General features: G+C 39.1%; 1 protein-coding gene across 1 annotated transcript in view; it reads right to left on the bottom strand.

The window, feature by feature from the left end:
• Nucleotides 1-15,520, bottom strand: part of PPARG (peroxisome proliferator activated receptor gamma) — a 119,247-nt gene that overhangs the window by 95,845 nt on the left and 7,882 nt on the right. The window contains 1 exon segment of the mRNA XM_030570807.1: nucleotides 2,208-2,246. The gene's annotated coding sequence lies outside the window, so the exon portion shown is untranslated.

Here is a 15,520-nt window from a genome sequence, read left to right as displayed (position 1 = left end):
GAGACACGGCCCAGGGAGAGAGCAGATCCTGTGCTGGGAGCAGAGCTGCAGCCACAGAGGCAGGTGTAATGAGCAACTGAGGCCAGCCAAGGGGGGACCTTGGGCAAAGGGCCCAGAGCAGAAAGACACCCTCAACCAAGGGTCCTTGCAGACCGGACTGAGAGGGGGATCTTAACCTGACGGGGGGCTGACTCTGGGAAGAAGGGTCCCACCACTTAAAGCCCAGAGGTGTGTGGCCACCACCATTGCAAGTATTCAACCTGCAGCATCTCTGCAGCACAGCCAGGGCCTCAGAAGGAGACCTGGGACCTACAATGAACAGACTGTGAAGTGCCTTGACATTCCAGAGACAGTTTGTAATGTTCCCTGCCACAGAGCAGGGTGATGTGTTTTCCTTTACCCTTTCCCATTTTTCCTTATTCTTCTTTAAAATCAATTGTTAATTAAACAGCTTGTGTTTGCTTTAAATTGTATGAAATGATCAGTGAGTCAGGGAGGTGCCCAGTGCAGAGTGCACAGTCAGGCTCACAGTTCTGAGTATCCTGCATATAATGTCACACCATCCAAACTGGAATAGGTTTGGAATTTAGGGCCTAGTTTTGGTCCATCTCTCATGCTTAACTTCACTTACTACTTCTGAATATTTTCCCTAAAAATGGGAACATGGAAAGGGGCCCAATCCTAATTTTACAACCCCTAGCCACCAAACAGAGACTCCTGCCTTCCCCAGGTTCACAAAAAGAAACTTTTCATGTATCCACTTGCCCTCTTCATCCAGGCACCCCTCCATTGTACTAGATGAGCTTGCAGAGTGTGTGCATGCAACAACATGTAAAATTGTTCAGTACAGATGATACTCATATTCGGAGAACATCTGAACTATGGGTTTGTCTTCTGCTGGTGTAAACTGGCATAGGGTCTGGTCCATAGTTCAGAAGCATATACTAGATCAGTGCTTCTCAAAGTCAGGCCGCCGCTTGTTCAGGGAAAGCCCCTGGCGGTCCGGGCCCGTTTGTTTACCTGCTGCATCCGCAGGTTTGGCCGATCATGGCTCCCACTGGCTGTGGTTTGCCGGTCCAGGCCAATGGGGGCTGCGGGATGCGGCGCAGGCCGAGGGATGTGCTGACCACCCTTCCTGCAGCCCCCATTGGCCTGGACTGGCAAACCGCGGCCAGTGGGAGCCGCCATCAGCTGAACCTGCAGACGCAGCAGGTAAACAAACTGGCCCGGACTACCGGGGCTTTCCCAGAACAAGTGGTGGACCGGCTTTGAGAAGCACTGTACTACATTACATAGCTATATATCATATGTTCACTTATTCAGACAAGACAATAATACACCTGTGGTGATAGCCTGGCTCAACTTAAGTCAATGGCAAAATCCCTATTTACTTCAATGGGGCTGAGATTTCACCCAGTGTTTTTTTATTGCTTAGGAGACTTGTGCACCTTTTGGTCAATACCAGGACATACCATATTTAAACCCTGATGGCGAGCACAGCCAGGCATATCATGGGCCTCCTCCATTGAATCTCTGTTCTGAGCCAATCAATGGTTAACCACTTTGACAAAAACATTCCTGTGCAGTAGTTCCTGTGGGAAAAGGTTACACATGTATTGATACCAACTGCACCAACTGTGGTGCATGGCATTCAGAGAACTGAGTTCCACACCTTCAGATATCTTTCAGCGAATAACTTACACCTAAGAGACATAGTTCACCTCACATATCTTGAATTTTTCCAATTAACCTGAATTGAGTGAAGGAGAATGGAACATTAAACCCTTTGCGCTGGAGTTAAACTTAAAGGAAGAGAAAATATATCATAAAAATGACAGAATTTAAAAGTAAATATTGTCATTTAAATCAACTGAAGTCACTACAGAAGGTGATTACGAAAGATACAGTTAGTTTGGTACTTATTCTCAGATCTGTGATAGCACAGAAATAATGCACCACAAAGGGAGGTTTTACACATGATTGCAAACAAAGTGTCTCTAGGAATCTTGCAAGTCTTAAAATTCACATTGGTGGTGTACACCTAAAAACAAAACAAATAAACAACCCTCTCTGTAACAACTTCAACTAGTTATGTATGAGTGCCAAAACTTGCAGAACCAGTACACTAATACACCTCATAAAGCAAAGTAGAAATACACATGGTAGATGATTAAATCAGAAGCACGTGCAGACAGTTTGATACATACGAGGAGGTGATCAGCCCTGCCCTCACTGTGGACCTCTGCCTGTAGAGAAAAAGAAAATGCATCTCAAAAGAAGAGCACCTTGATATAAGCAGGATCCTCTTACAACACAACTGAAACTATTTGACTGGAAGGATTAGGCTGCTATTTCCAGTTTGGGTTACATGATAAATAACTTCCTTACAAGACTCATCCTCTCAATTAAAGTAAGAAAAGTTGCTGCTGATTCCATTACTTATGCTAGAATGCCTTTCTCATTTTCTTTTGTCAGATAAAGAGACACATCTCCCATTGACTTCAACAGCCTTACACCAAGACTCAAAGAAAGCTAAAGGGGCTTCTGGCAGTCATCTTCATTGGAGAAGAGGGAAGAGGAAGACAGAAACTCTAAAGATAAAAACCCAGAATCATGAATGGGAGATGCCCAGATAAATCTAAGGGCAGACTTGGATGCTATGTCCTGCCAATCAATCATATCTTCATTTCACTTATTGTTTTGGCATACTAAAGTCACTCACTGGAAACTGTTCAATAACACATTGTTGGAAAATTGTTAGTGCCCCAGTCATTCAGCATAATTTTGAAGCTCCATGGGAATTTAGGTATGCACAACTTACTAGGATATGACCTTTCCCTTATATTTCTTATTTTAAGATCAAGTTATCATGAAATGTCCCCAGTGGGAGTTGCTTGCTTCCTTCACAGATAAGGAAAACAGCAATGGCAACTTACAGAAAGAGGACTTCCATATATTTGTACAGAACAGACAACATTGTGGTCTTGAGAGACATCCAAAGCATTCTTGGAGGTCAAGAGGAAAGTCATGCGGTATGTTAACTAACCCCCCTTTCCCAAAAACATGACAAGAGTATTTCCTTGAATCCTTTAAACGCCCCTCCCACCCTCACATACACACTTTTTGTTTCTTCTTCTTCATTTTTTTTTTGGTACTGCAGTACCTAAATTGCCTGACATTAAGTTTTGAGGAACCTTCTAGGCTTCTGGGGTCCTACTATTCAGAGGGCTGAGGCTGTTGGTTGTCAGACACTTTTGGTATTCATTGTTCTGTCTGAAAAACCATTTTATGACGCTAGTCTGGAGTGCCTATTATCATCTCCATGTTCTCCAATACCACTCTTTTTTTCTATAACATGAACTTTGCCACTCAGACTATATTTATGCTCTCAGTATTTCCACGCTAACGGATTACTGTAATTCATTCCTAACTGTGAAACTAATCTGAAAAATTCAGGAGTTAGAAAATTCAGCTTCTCAATGCCTCTTCTGTTTTGCGAACAAGGAACTGGTAACATCCAGTTCCACTGACCTCCACTGATTGCTGATCAGCAAATGAATTCAGTTCAAGATCTTGTGAACATAAGAACGGTCATACAGGGTCAGACCAAAGGTCCATCTAGCCCAGTATCCTGTCTTCCAACAGTGGCCAGTGAATGAGGAATGAAGTTTTTAATGATCTAGGCCAATTGTACTGAAGTGACCATCTCTCATTTTATATCTCTCAAAGGTTTATGAAGTCTGCTAGGATGGCCTTACTTTGTATACTGTGGTTTTATGCAAATCATGCCAGGGACTTTCAGTTTGATGATTTATATAAAAACCCTCCCTAACTGTAGGTACAACCTACCTCCAATTTAAAGCCAATGGAGTGGCTCTTTGCAAAGACTTCACTGGAAATTGGATCAGACCCTATGTCTGCACTTCCTAGCTGTCGCCAATGTTTTGTGTAGGGCATTTTTATTTGAAGCAGTTCATCTTTGGCCAGTTTGCATTACTCTAATTTTCACTGTGTCTTGAGGTCCCAGTCAAGATTGGGACTTCTTTGTGTTAGGCACTGTACAAACAGGATTATTTTTCTTTGCTTATTTTATGATAGTGGTGTTTGCTCTCCCTGGACCACTGGACCCAACTTTATTTTAATCACTGTTGATTTTAAACTTTTCGGTAGAACCTATGTAGGTGGAGAAATAAATATGAAATAAATTTAACTTTTAACAGTGCTGCTTATATCAGAAATGTCTGTATTTGTAACCTCTGGTTTTTGCAAATCAAGACTGTAAAATCTAGCAGCTCTTGATCATTCAAATTGTTTTTCAGGATAGAGTAACTTGCTTGCTGAAAATAAAGTTAGCAGGTCAATAAAAGAATAGCTAAAAAAATTAAATATTTTGCCTTTTGGGCATTTAAGGCACATAACTGATCTCCCCAACCATAAATACCACGTTAAGTAAATAGCATAATGTACCAAATGGTGAAATATAGTAAATGGTTAACTTAAGCGTTTAATATCCTGGAATAAGATTGTTAAATTAATACACTGGCTATGAATCACCACCTATCTTGCTAGATATTTATTATATATACTCATCTCTATGATATCTGAATATTCTGGCTACACAGTAATTAAAAGAAGAATGAAAGAACTCTAGTCCCACCTCAAAGAAGTTTAGAGAAACCCAGTTTGTCTCAAAGGTCTGAGACTCTCTAATTGATGGGGCTGCAGAGTGCCATTTATAGTGTGTGTGTGTGTGTGTGTGTGTGTGTGTGTGTGTGTGTGTGTGTGTGTGTGTGTGTGTGTGTGTGTGTGTGTGTGTATAGATTTGTGCCTCCCACCCCATCTGACTTTCTTCCCCTCAGATCCCCCCAACTCCACTACCAGCAGCCTGATGTTGCTGGCCCATAAGCCCCTGCACCCATCCTGTCCAAATTTGAGTGAGCAGTGCTGCAACCTGCATACAGGGCTGTGGTGCCTCAGTGTTGCTGCAGCAGGTCGCAACATCACTCACTCATATTTGGCCCAGTTGGCCCACCATTATGGCCAAAAAGTGGTCAAGCTATGGCTTGCATGGCCCCTCCACTCTGCAGCCTATGAATCATTCGGAAAGTTATAATTAGAAGAATATGTGAATTTACACAAAACTGCATATTTGAGTGAAATCCTTCTCTCTTTAGTCATGTGAGTTGTCCCACTGATTTCCTGTGTGATTAGGGCAAACAGGGCTTGGTCCCTTAAAGCTTTCCTGCAACTACTGTGCAGTTGGACTGTGGGTCTCAGCTAATTATATTTGCTTTTCCAGAAACTGCCCTTCCTCTTTAAATGACTGACAAGAGATAATTTACTGCTGTAAGAATCAAGTAGCAGGCAGCCCTTAAAACAATTTGGATTGCAGGCCCTAGGAGTTAATTTGCAATCGATCTGAGGCCAATTTGCCTTCCTTGGGTAAATAAAGACTCATTATTTAAATTAGTGGGTTAAAACTCTCTAATAGAATATGGAACACAGGCTAAATAAATCCAGCCTTGTGTGATTCACTTAATGCATCTCCATGGTACACTGATGTTATATGTATCCTGAATTCAATTTGTTAGTTCTATTCTATATAAGTTTTTATACCACACTCATCAACGCAGTATCTGAGCGCCTCCAAGTAGTCCATTAAACATCATGATTACACATCTGTCACATGTTGTTTGTTAATTCATCCTCTCCAGAGAGGGAGAAATGTGTTCAATCGAGTGTTTCTAGTAGGATTTTTTTAAAAAATTATTAAATAAATATACCTGTTGCTATGTGCTTATAGAAGGCAAGGTCAAAGAAATGCACCTTGCACTTGGAATGGAAGGTGGTGAGATTTATGATGGTCCTTAGTTCATTCCACAGTCTTGGACCACCCCCAAAGAAGGAACCACCAAAGAAGGTTCTGTCTCTTCTTTGCAGTTTCTAGAAAATGCTAATAATATTAAATTAATTAAATCCAAAGTTGAAAATCACTAGCCCACAGAAAGGAAAAGCCATCTGTTCGCTCACCTCATCTCTAAGAGTAGAGTATTGTATACCTGCTGGCATGTTTGAAAAATGATTCAGCCCAAGTTATACCTCTGTTCCTACTGTTGTGACATTGAGTTTCTGCAAAGGAGCACAGTCTAGGTGCTAAGCGTTTATTTACAGAGGGCAGGACTGAACTTTGCATGTGAACACTTACAGAATATGATAAAGATCTTTCTGTCTCATTAGTAATTTACAGAATTGTGATTTGCTACTCCCAACACACCTATAATTGAATTCCTTAGTCATAAAATCACTGGGACCAAACAAGTTCAGGTATCTTTTATCAGTCTTTTTTTTTCTTTTTTCTTTTTTTTTGGTTGTCATCTGTTAACCTATTTCTTATAGAGCTTTTCTTCTTTTTATAGATTAATTTGCTTAAGTTATAAATTAACCCTAGTACTTACTCTCCCACAGGCCATATACTCCAGATTTTTTTATGTTTCATGCAAAAATTTCAAGCTTTATAAGTTTTATGGTTTGGAGTCACTCTGAACAATAGTTGGTGGTTAAAGTATAGTAAAAAGTAAATCTCAAAAGAGTCATAGATCCATTATGGATAAACGTCCAGAAGTTAAGATAGTGCTCTATGCCTTTCTGGTCTAGAAATCAGGCTAGGCATACCAAAAAGAGAAAAGGCTCTCTTGCGAGATTGCTGGTACTTCCAGTTTCATGTAGCGATGCTGACTAATGCGAGGCCCAGTCCTGCAAACTTCTTACTCAGGACAGAAATCCCATACACTTCAATGGCATCTGAAGGGGTCCAGCACGTCCCAAAATGCACTCAGTGCTTTTCAAGATTGAGCCATAACTTCATTTTACCAATTCATTTTACCCAAACATACACATGTATTAAACATTTAATTAAAAACAATTAAAAATACAATACATTTTCATTAACTGTTTTTTGTATGTTCAGACAAAACATTAATTTCAGCAGCTGGGATAATACACAGACTATTTGCCTTATGGTCTCTCTTTTCCCCATCCGAAACCATTCAAATTCTGGAACTTGTCTTGACAAGACCTGGCACAATAAACATATCTTTTTCTAAAGTTTCATTCTTGTTCTTACTAAGGTTTTCATAGGAGAATGTAGAGCTCTCTGAAAAAAAATTACTTGGTGATGATTCAGGGATTGGCAATGTGATTTAAAGAACCTTGCATCTCTAAGTCACTCTTTCAGATCCAGCTTAGACTCGCTATGACCATGACTGATGTGTATATTGCATATAATTAGGTGGTCACTTAATACAGTTTCTGGGGATGTATCCACATAATCAAAATACAATCATAAATGGCACTGATTTATTGTAAAAGTTATTTATTTGGACTTTCTGATTTCTGATTTCATATTTATTCTAATATAAAGCATATGACAAAGGGTTTAGGAACCTGTAAATTGTATTTTTTATGTTTAAATTGTTTATTTTTCATACAGTAGGTTCCCTCCTCTATTTTCTTCTCCTAATCTATATCAAAGGCTGATCTGTCCTTCCAGACAAGAAGAGCTGAATCTTGCTCCTTTCCCAGTATAATTCTACTCCTGAGTGTTGCTTGACAGCCGATTGAAGTTAGTATTTTAACATTTCCACATTGAACTGTATTTGTGTCTCTAGTCTGTAATACTCTATATCAGGGGTCGGCAACCTTTCAGAAGTGGTGTCCCGAGTCTTCATTTATTCACTCTAATTTAAGGTTTCGTGTGCCAGTAATACATTTTAATGTTTTTAGAAGATCTCTTTCTATAAGTCTATAATATATAACTAAACTATTGTTGTATGTAAAGTAAATAAGGTTTTTTAAAATGTTTAAGAAGGTTCATTTAAAATTAAATTAAAATGCAGAGTCCCCCAGACCAATGGCCAGGACCCAGGCAGTGTGAGTGCCACTGAAAATCAGCTCATGTGCCGCCTTCGGCACACGTGCCATAGGTTGCCTACCTCTGCTCTATATTTAGCAATAATCCCCATTACATAAATCTGTAACAGGCATTCTTTAAAAATTTTGTGACAAAAGATTTGTTCTCAAACACTTCATCTATTTCATTATTTACAGTAGGTCATTGTCCTATCTTTGTTTAGTCTTTGCAAAATTTTGTATTTTCTGCTCTTTTAACAGAATCGATAGCAACACAGTGGAAAGAGCTTTAACAGTCAAAATAAAATGTCTTTATCAACTTTACAACAGAAGTAACTTTTCTTTGCTAATGGACTGGCTTTGCTGTTTAAATACATACTATTGAATGCCTTATGGCTTAATTTTTCATGCTTTTTACAATTTAATCTTCATTTAGCAATTTTTTCTTGGTTGTACAAATCTGTTTGGTTTTAAAATTGCTCTTGTTAATTCTGTAAAGTTAAAAAAAAGTCCTGTGTTCTTACTGTAAATCCCAAACCTAGGTCCCAGTCGTGCAATGGAATCCAGTTTAGTGTGGTCCCACTGAAGAAAATGGGAGTCTAGAGCGGTGCAGATAAACAACAGCCTGCACAGATTCCTCTGGAGAATCAGAGCCTTAAACTGACCATATGTGCCATCTATTATGAGGCCTTGTGTACCCATCTCATAACTTTCATTGCATAGGAAAGTTTCAACTCAAGTCAGAAGGAATTTTCTTTACAGAGCAAACAAAATCTTATTTATTTTTTAAAGGTGACCACAAAATTTAGTTATATATAAATATAATATAATGGTTGACATATACAGAGAGAGAGAGAGAGAGAGAGAAAGGAAGAATCATAAATGACTTTGCTGACTATAATGTGTCTATAATATATATGGGGGAAACATGATGATGTGATGTGGTATAAGGGTTTTATCAACCTGAGTTTGAAACAGACGTATAACTAAGGGGTGAGCTGTGTAGTCATCTCAAAAGGGCTCTGATAAAAATCATTATTTCTTACTATCCCTCATAGCCTATAAAGAAAGCATATATGTCACAGAAAATGTATTTTATAAATCTTTTTATAGTGGTTTTAAAAAAAAGTATTTCATGTTCTTCCACCTGAAAAGCAAGTGCCTTAATTACTGTAAGTCCAACTTTACAGGAATCTGCAAGAACATAAGAAAAGCCAAACTGAGCCATACCAATGGTTCATCTAGCCCAATACCTTGTCTTCTGACAGTGGTCACTGCCAGATGCTTTAGAGGGAATAAACGATCATAACAATCCCTTCTGACCTTAAAGTCTATGATTCTATGAACAGAACAAGATAATTACTGAGTGATAGTCAAGCGATTTTTCAAATGGCAAAAAACTGTTTAAAAATTACCTAAAATAACTGGCTTTTTGTATAAAGAAAAGCTATCTCAGGCCTTTCCAAGTGTTAGATATAAAACTTCCATCTCTGGCCCTCAATGCTTGCAAGATATCACACTTTAAATCATATAAATTTTAGGTCTACAAAAGCTATCATTGGAACTGCAGTGGATCTTGCTCATCCTGGCCTCAGGCAGGGAGAAGTTTAAGAGGAAATTCTACACTCTTCAAATTCAGGAGGGTCTTGGGCAGCAGAGAAATAACTATGAATTAATTTTTTTATTATGAAATAATTTTTTCCAAAAGCCCCTAAAATCACCTAGGTGGTTTTGAAAATTTACCCAAAGAATTTAATTTTTACAATATTTCCCCCTCAAAGGTAGCCTCACTTCCTGGCTGCAGCACCATGATACATGGGCTGGATCTCACTTGTCCACAGGGAGTGGAGGCTTACAGTTCTGAAAGTTTTGAAAGAATCTAAAAGTGAACAGCCTTCTAGACCACCTCTTCAAATCTCACCAAAAAATATGTTTCCCACCACAGTTCTTAATGAGCATCTGTCTAACATTTTTTCATCACCGTTAGTCTGAACCCTCATCAGACACCTCTGAACCATTTTGTCTGTTGGAATCAGAGTGCACTTGGAATGCACAGAGTATATTGCTGGTAGTCATTAAACAAAAGGATTCAAAAGGTATCAAATTCTGGTAATTTCACAAATATGTGGTCAGTGTTCCAAGAACTAATCTAAAAGGAGTATTTGCATATTTAACGTATCACATAAAAATGAAAATGAGGTTGTGGTGGAGGGTTCTTCCATGTCCCTCTGCACAAGAACATACAGATTGTCACACTCAAGCAGACTTGTGCAGCTGGACAACTCTAGCTCTGATGCCAATTTCCTGTATGCACATGATGTGATGTGGCAGTTACCATGGAACCTGTGAATACTCTTTCCTTTGACTTTGTATCCAATCCTCCATGAGCCACAATAAATCATGTGGATATAGTACTTATATCCCAACTATGAGGTACACTAAATAGTAGAGTAACTCCTTTTTCGGGGATTATGCAGCTCCAATTGGCATAGGTGAAATTGGGATACACAAAATGAATCATAGAAGACAATGATGCAAAAGTCCTATTGGGTCAGTCGATCCTGCCAATGTAACATTCTTCCCTACAGTACAGTTTAGTAGAGCCCTGCAAATCCGCAGGTATCTGCTCTGTATCAGCAGATGTGAATATCTGCAGACCATTTTTGTGGATTGCAGAGCAGATGCAGACACACATTTTGTATCTGGAGAGTGCTCTGCAGTACACGTTCAACGAAACTGAGTGGCAATCACCCAGCCTGCAGGCTCCAGCTCAGCTCTCTGAATCACACATCAGTGTGCTAGGTATTCTGGGCATTGTAAGCCTATAAGTCCACTCAGTCCTACTTCTTGTTCAACCAATCACTCAGACAAACAAGTTTGGTTACAATTTGCAGGCAATAATGCTGCCTGCTTCTTGTTTACAATGTCACCTGAAAGTGAGAACAGGCATTTGCATGGCAATGTTGTAGCCAGCGTCGCAAAATATTTTTATCTTATCTGTTGCTCTTCTCTGGTCTTCCTCCAGTTTGTCAATCTCCTTCTGGTAACATGGTGCTCAGAAATTAATATTACAGGTGTTGTGTTATACCACTTTGCAAACTCACATCTAATTTGCTGTCCTCAATCACCACTGGAGTCTCTCTCAACATTACTGAGGCCCTGCAATCCTCCGACCCCAAACAATCCCCTTCCCCAAGCTCCTGTGGAAAAGCCCAGTAGTGGACTGTTAGCTCCACTCAGCATATGCTAGAGATAATTAGCATGTTCACTATTCCTCCATCTCACACTGTCAGAAGAGAGTGAGAGGTCCATTTCCACTCCTGAATCTTCAGGGAGTATCTGCTTCTCTCTCTTTCTAGGGGGTCATTGGTTCTTCTTTAATATTTGCGTCTCACTTGGTGCTGGGGTGACTCAGGGTTTTTTCCCTTAGTCTCTTCCTCTCAGGGTAAGAGGGTGATGGCCTGTGTTGGTGACACATCACACGTGTTTCTTTCTTCCTCTTCTTCCCCCTCAACTATATCTCCCCTCAAATGCAGACCTGGAAAGAGGGAGGTAGACACTGTCCACCTCATCCATGTTCTGCTCTCTCTACTTGGATATTTTTACCCACTTCCACAACATTTGGAGGATGCTGACACTGGCCAGGAGGCTGACTGCTAACTCCCACCTCCCTACTATTTCAGCTGGTTTTCCATTCTGTTCTAGACTCAAACACATCAGCAGAAAGTCGTGACTAACAGAAAGGGCAGTCAGTCAGCAGCCATCCTCCTGCTAAAGGGTCAGGCTTCAGCAGGAAGTTTAAGATTGCCACACAAACTACATGACTCTATGCTGTGCCGCATTTTCTGTTGATTCTGGGAAGTGCGAGAGAAAGAGGGGAACCAATTGCAGAGCCTAAATCAGCTAATACAGTCAGGCTAGAATACAGCAGCATCAGTGCTGTGTGTAAAAGTATTTCTTATTAGTTAAATATGTTACCCTAACCTTACCTCAGACTTCACTGAAATACACTTTCCTCTTTGCTGTCCCTAGTGACAGAAGACCTGGCATTCGTCTTTGTGCATCAGACAATTCAAGTTCCAGCAGGAGTAATGAGAAATGGGACTGGATTTAAAACAAGGGCTTTTTAGGACAAAACAGAACTGGCAAGAATTCCAAAATACTACATAAAGACTGTTCTTATGGCACTTGCAACATGTCCTAAACAAGGGAGTGCCAAAAATCTCAAAGAAAGCCAGATATAGAAGGGCTTCAAGACCAACAGGTTCAACTAAGAATTTTATACTTGAAGAAACTGATCCTAACCAAATGTCTATAATTTTTAAGATTTCCCCCTTTATTAATCCTTTTCTTTAACTAGCACCATAGAGGATATTTAAGACTTAAAATTCAGGCCCTTTAAAATAATTATGCACCCACAAATTCTTCCTCACAGTCCTACTAGGACTCCCTGACTTTCTTCTCTAATTCTTCCTTGGTTTCCCACAACTCTCTTTTTTACTGGGCCTCCACAGGACCCTGGGCTTGGATCCCAAGGATCCTGTCTTAATTCACCACTGCAAAAAGCATTTATGCAAAATATTCTGAACTCAAATTGCTCTTTATTTTAGATTAAAGATACTGTAAATATTCCACAATACATTAGTCACAGAACATGTCACAGCCTTGCAAAATTCTCCAAACTATCCTGTGCAATTTTTCTTCTGGGGATGTTTATGTTTGTAAAAATCAGTAGAACACACTGTTTATGACAACCGTTTTATTATTTTTTAAAACAAGGTTGATAATTGACCCAGAGCAATTTTCTGAGTCTTCATTTGATCTCTCACCTACTTAGAATTGGCACCCTGGTGACCTAAAAGTGAATGGAAAGAAGTGCACATGACTTTCACAACCACAGTATTACATCATTAAGGAGAAACAGTGAATGATGTTTAAGTCAGCGGTATGATGTGACTTATGTAACTCCTTTATTCTACTGAATACAGCATTCCTAAACAAAACCAGGAACCATTCAAAAAAACGACAGCTATTATGGTCAGACAGGATATACTTCAAGAAGTGAAAGGAGAATGGTGATACACAAAACAATTTAAATAGTGATAGATGCAGCATGGTAGTAATGGCTTCATACAGGGAACACTAATGACGTAGTACTATAGAAATTTACTTGTGTGTTTTATAAATAAGTAAAGTATGAAACACCTGTGAATGTTTTCCCTGTCATGATAATATTTAGATTTTTTAAATTTATTGCTTTACCACAAAAAGTTTTCTAAAGGCTGTGTCTACAAAAATGGATGCTTCTTATAGGAATTAAGAGACTTGGCACTATAGTTCTATTCAAGCTTCCTATAGTATAAATTTTTTCTAATTAGTAGTAAAACCAACCATGCTGGAGATGTGTGTAACTACTTGTTTCTTAGAAAAGTAATAAACTTGTTACATTTTTTTTTTAAATTGCTGGTGCACCACAATGGGCTATGGATGCCATAAGAGATGTCATAACAGGATAGCTCTATTCTAATCTGAATATAATCCACACCATTGCAGTGATTCCCTTGCTAGTAGTCATCTACTTTTTATATGTGTTAAGACTACCATAGGCAACAAAATACTCCAGATTGTCTGAATGTAAATCATACTTGCCACTCCCTAACAAACTGGTAAAATTAGCATATGTGATCATGAGGCAGGCCCAGAGAACGAATCTTTGACTTCTATAGGCATATTCTCAGGAAACTATGTAAGAAACATTTTAGGGTCTCTCATTCATGGTGCCACTGAATTTTTGTGCTCATCACAAATATCACTAATCAGCTCAGTGCAACTGACAATCTTATATTGTAAAAGGCTCAAGATGGTAAAAGCATGGGTGTTGCAGAGACTGAGGTGGATTAGAAGAATTAAGCAAAGGAAGCACACATGGAATTTGTTTGTATCAGTAACACCACTCTTTCTCTTTCATAAGTACCAACATCCAAATATTGTAAAACAACTGAGAAAAACTAATTTGTTTTGCAAGTTACACTTTTGCACTGGTAATAGCATTGACAGCACTAATAATAAAAACATATATTTTTAATAATTGTTACAGAAAACTAATGAAATGTCTTGAAAACTGCAAAAGGACACCACACTAAAGTAACTCCCCCATGTTTTATTGCCACTTACTATTTTGAAGTCACAAGTCACTGACCTTTTATAATATTAATTTTCAAACATACTCTACAGTTAATTATAACAACTCCTGGTTTCTTAGGCCTGGTCTACATTTAAAATTTTGCCAGCATATCTTTATCAGTTAGGAGTCTAGAAATAAAATCGAACCCTTAACATATCTATTCTGGCAAAAGCCCTACTATAGATGCAGTTATACTGGCAAAATAATCCTTTATCTTATTTTGTTCAGGGAACTATTATAAACAATACCAGCAAAATAGCTCTGGTATAAACTGCATCCACTATAGACAAGGCCTGAGAGTTTATTTCATTTGTCATCTCAAAAGCCAAGATCAGTGCTCATGACTGAAAAGGAAAGCATATTACTTGAAATGAAAATGCGAACTTATGTTTCCGTACTTTTCAATACTGGTATAAGCAAGTTTTAAAGACAAAAATCTAAAAACATGGCAAAAAATGGGCAGGAGTGACATATTACAAAACATATTGCCTCTTTTTATGTTGGGACAATAAGAGACATTTAAAGCATATAAAGCACTGAAACATGTTTTACTAAATATATATTCCTTAAACCATCATCACAAATATATATCACTGAATTAGAAAGTAGAGGATGCTTAAATGTAGATGTAAATGAGTGCCCTCCATGAAAAGACCTAAAACATGAACTACAGTAAATCCTCAGTAAACTACACTAAGGCCTCGTCTACACTAGGAAATTAGGTCAGTATAACTAAGTCACTCAGGAATGTGAAAAATCCACACCCCTGACTGACACAGTTAAACCAACCGAAGCTCTGGTGCAGACAGTGCTAGGTCAACAGAGTTCTTCCTAATTCAAGCCCTAACTGAGGGAGGGAAACCTACCCACTACAAATTAGTGACTTTTGAAGCAATGGAGGAACACCAGCACCCATTAGCTAATTGTAAAGGCCTTGTTTCAGGGCACACATGAGCCCTGGGAGTGGGGCCAAATGAGGAAGTGGTGATCCCCCATTGTCCTACAGAGTGCCGATACCCTAGTCTTCCTTGGAATTTCCCATATTTGGACTTCAATAAGATGCAAATCCCCAAATCCATTTTCAGCACAGATTTCCAGTTTATGGAAATGCAGATAACTGAGCTTCTGCCACACATGCTTCTAAATAACATTATAAAACGCAGAGAACACTTTATACGTCTCTGAGGCCTGCTCTACACCAACAACTTAGATCAACCTAGGTATACCACTGAAGGCTGTGAAAAATATTGTGCCCTGCGTGACATAGTTAGGTGGACCAAACCGCCTCTGTAGATGAGGCTAGATGGACAGAAGAATTCTTCTGTAGACCTAGCTATTGCCTCTTCAGGGGAATGGGCTACCTATATCGACAGAAAAAACCCTGTTGATGTAGGAAGTATCTACACTACAGTGCTACAGCAGCACAGC

Source organism: Gopherus evgoodei, chromosome 7, assembly GCF_007399415.2.
Source record: "Gopherus evgoodei ecotype Sinaloan lineage chromosome 7, rGopEvg1_v1.p, whole genome shotgun sequence".
Taxonomy (NCBI): domain Eukaryota; kingdom Metazoa; phylum Chordata; order Testudines; family Testudinidae; genus Gopherus; species Gopherus evgoodei.
This window is presented reverse-complemented; position numbering and strand designations above follow the sequence as displayed.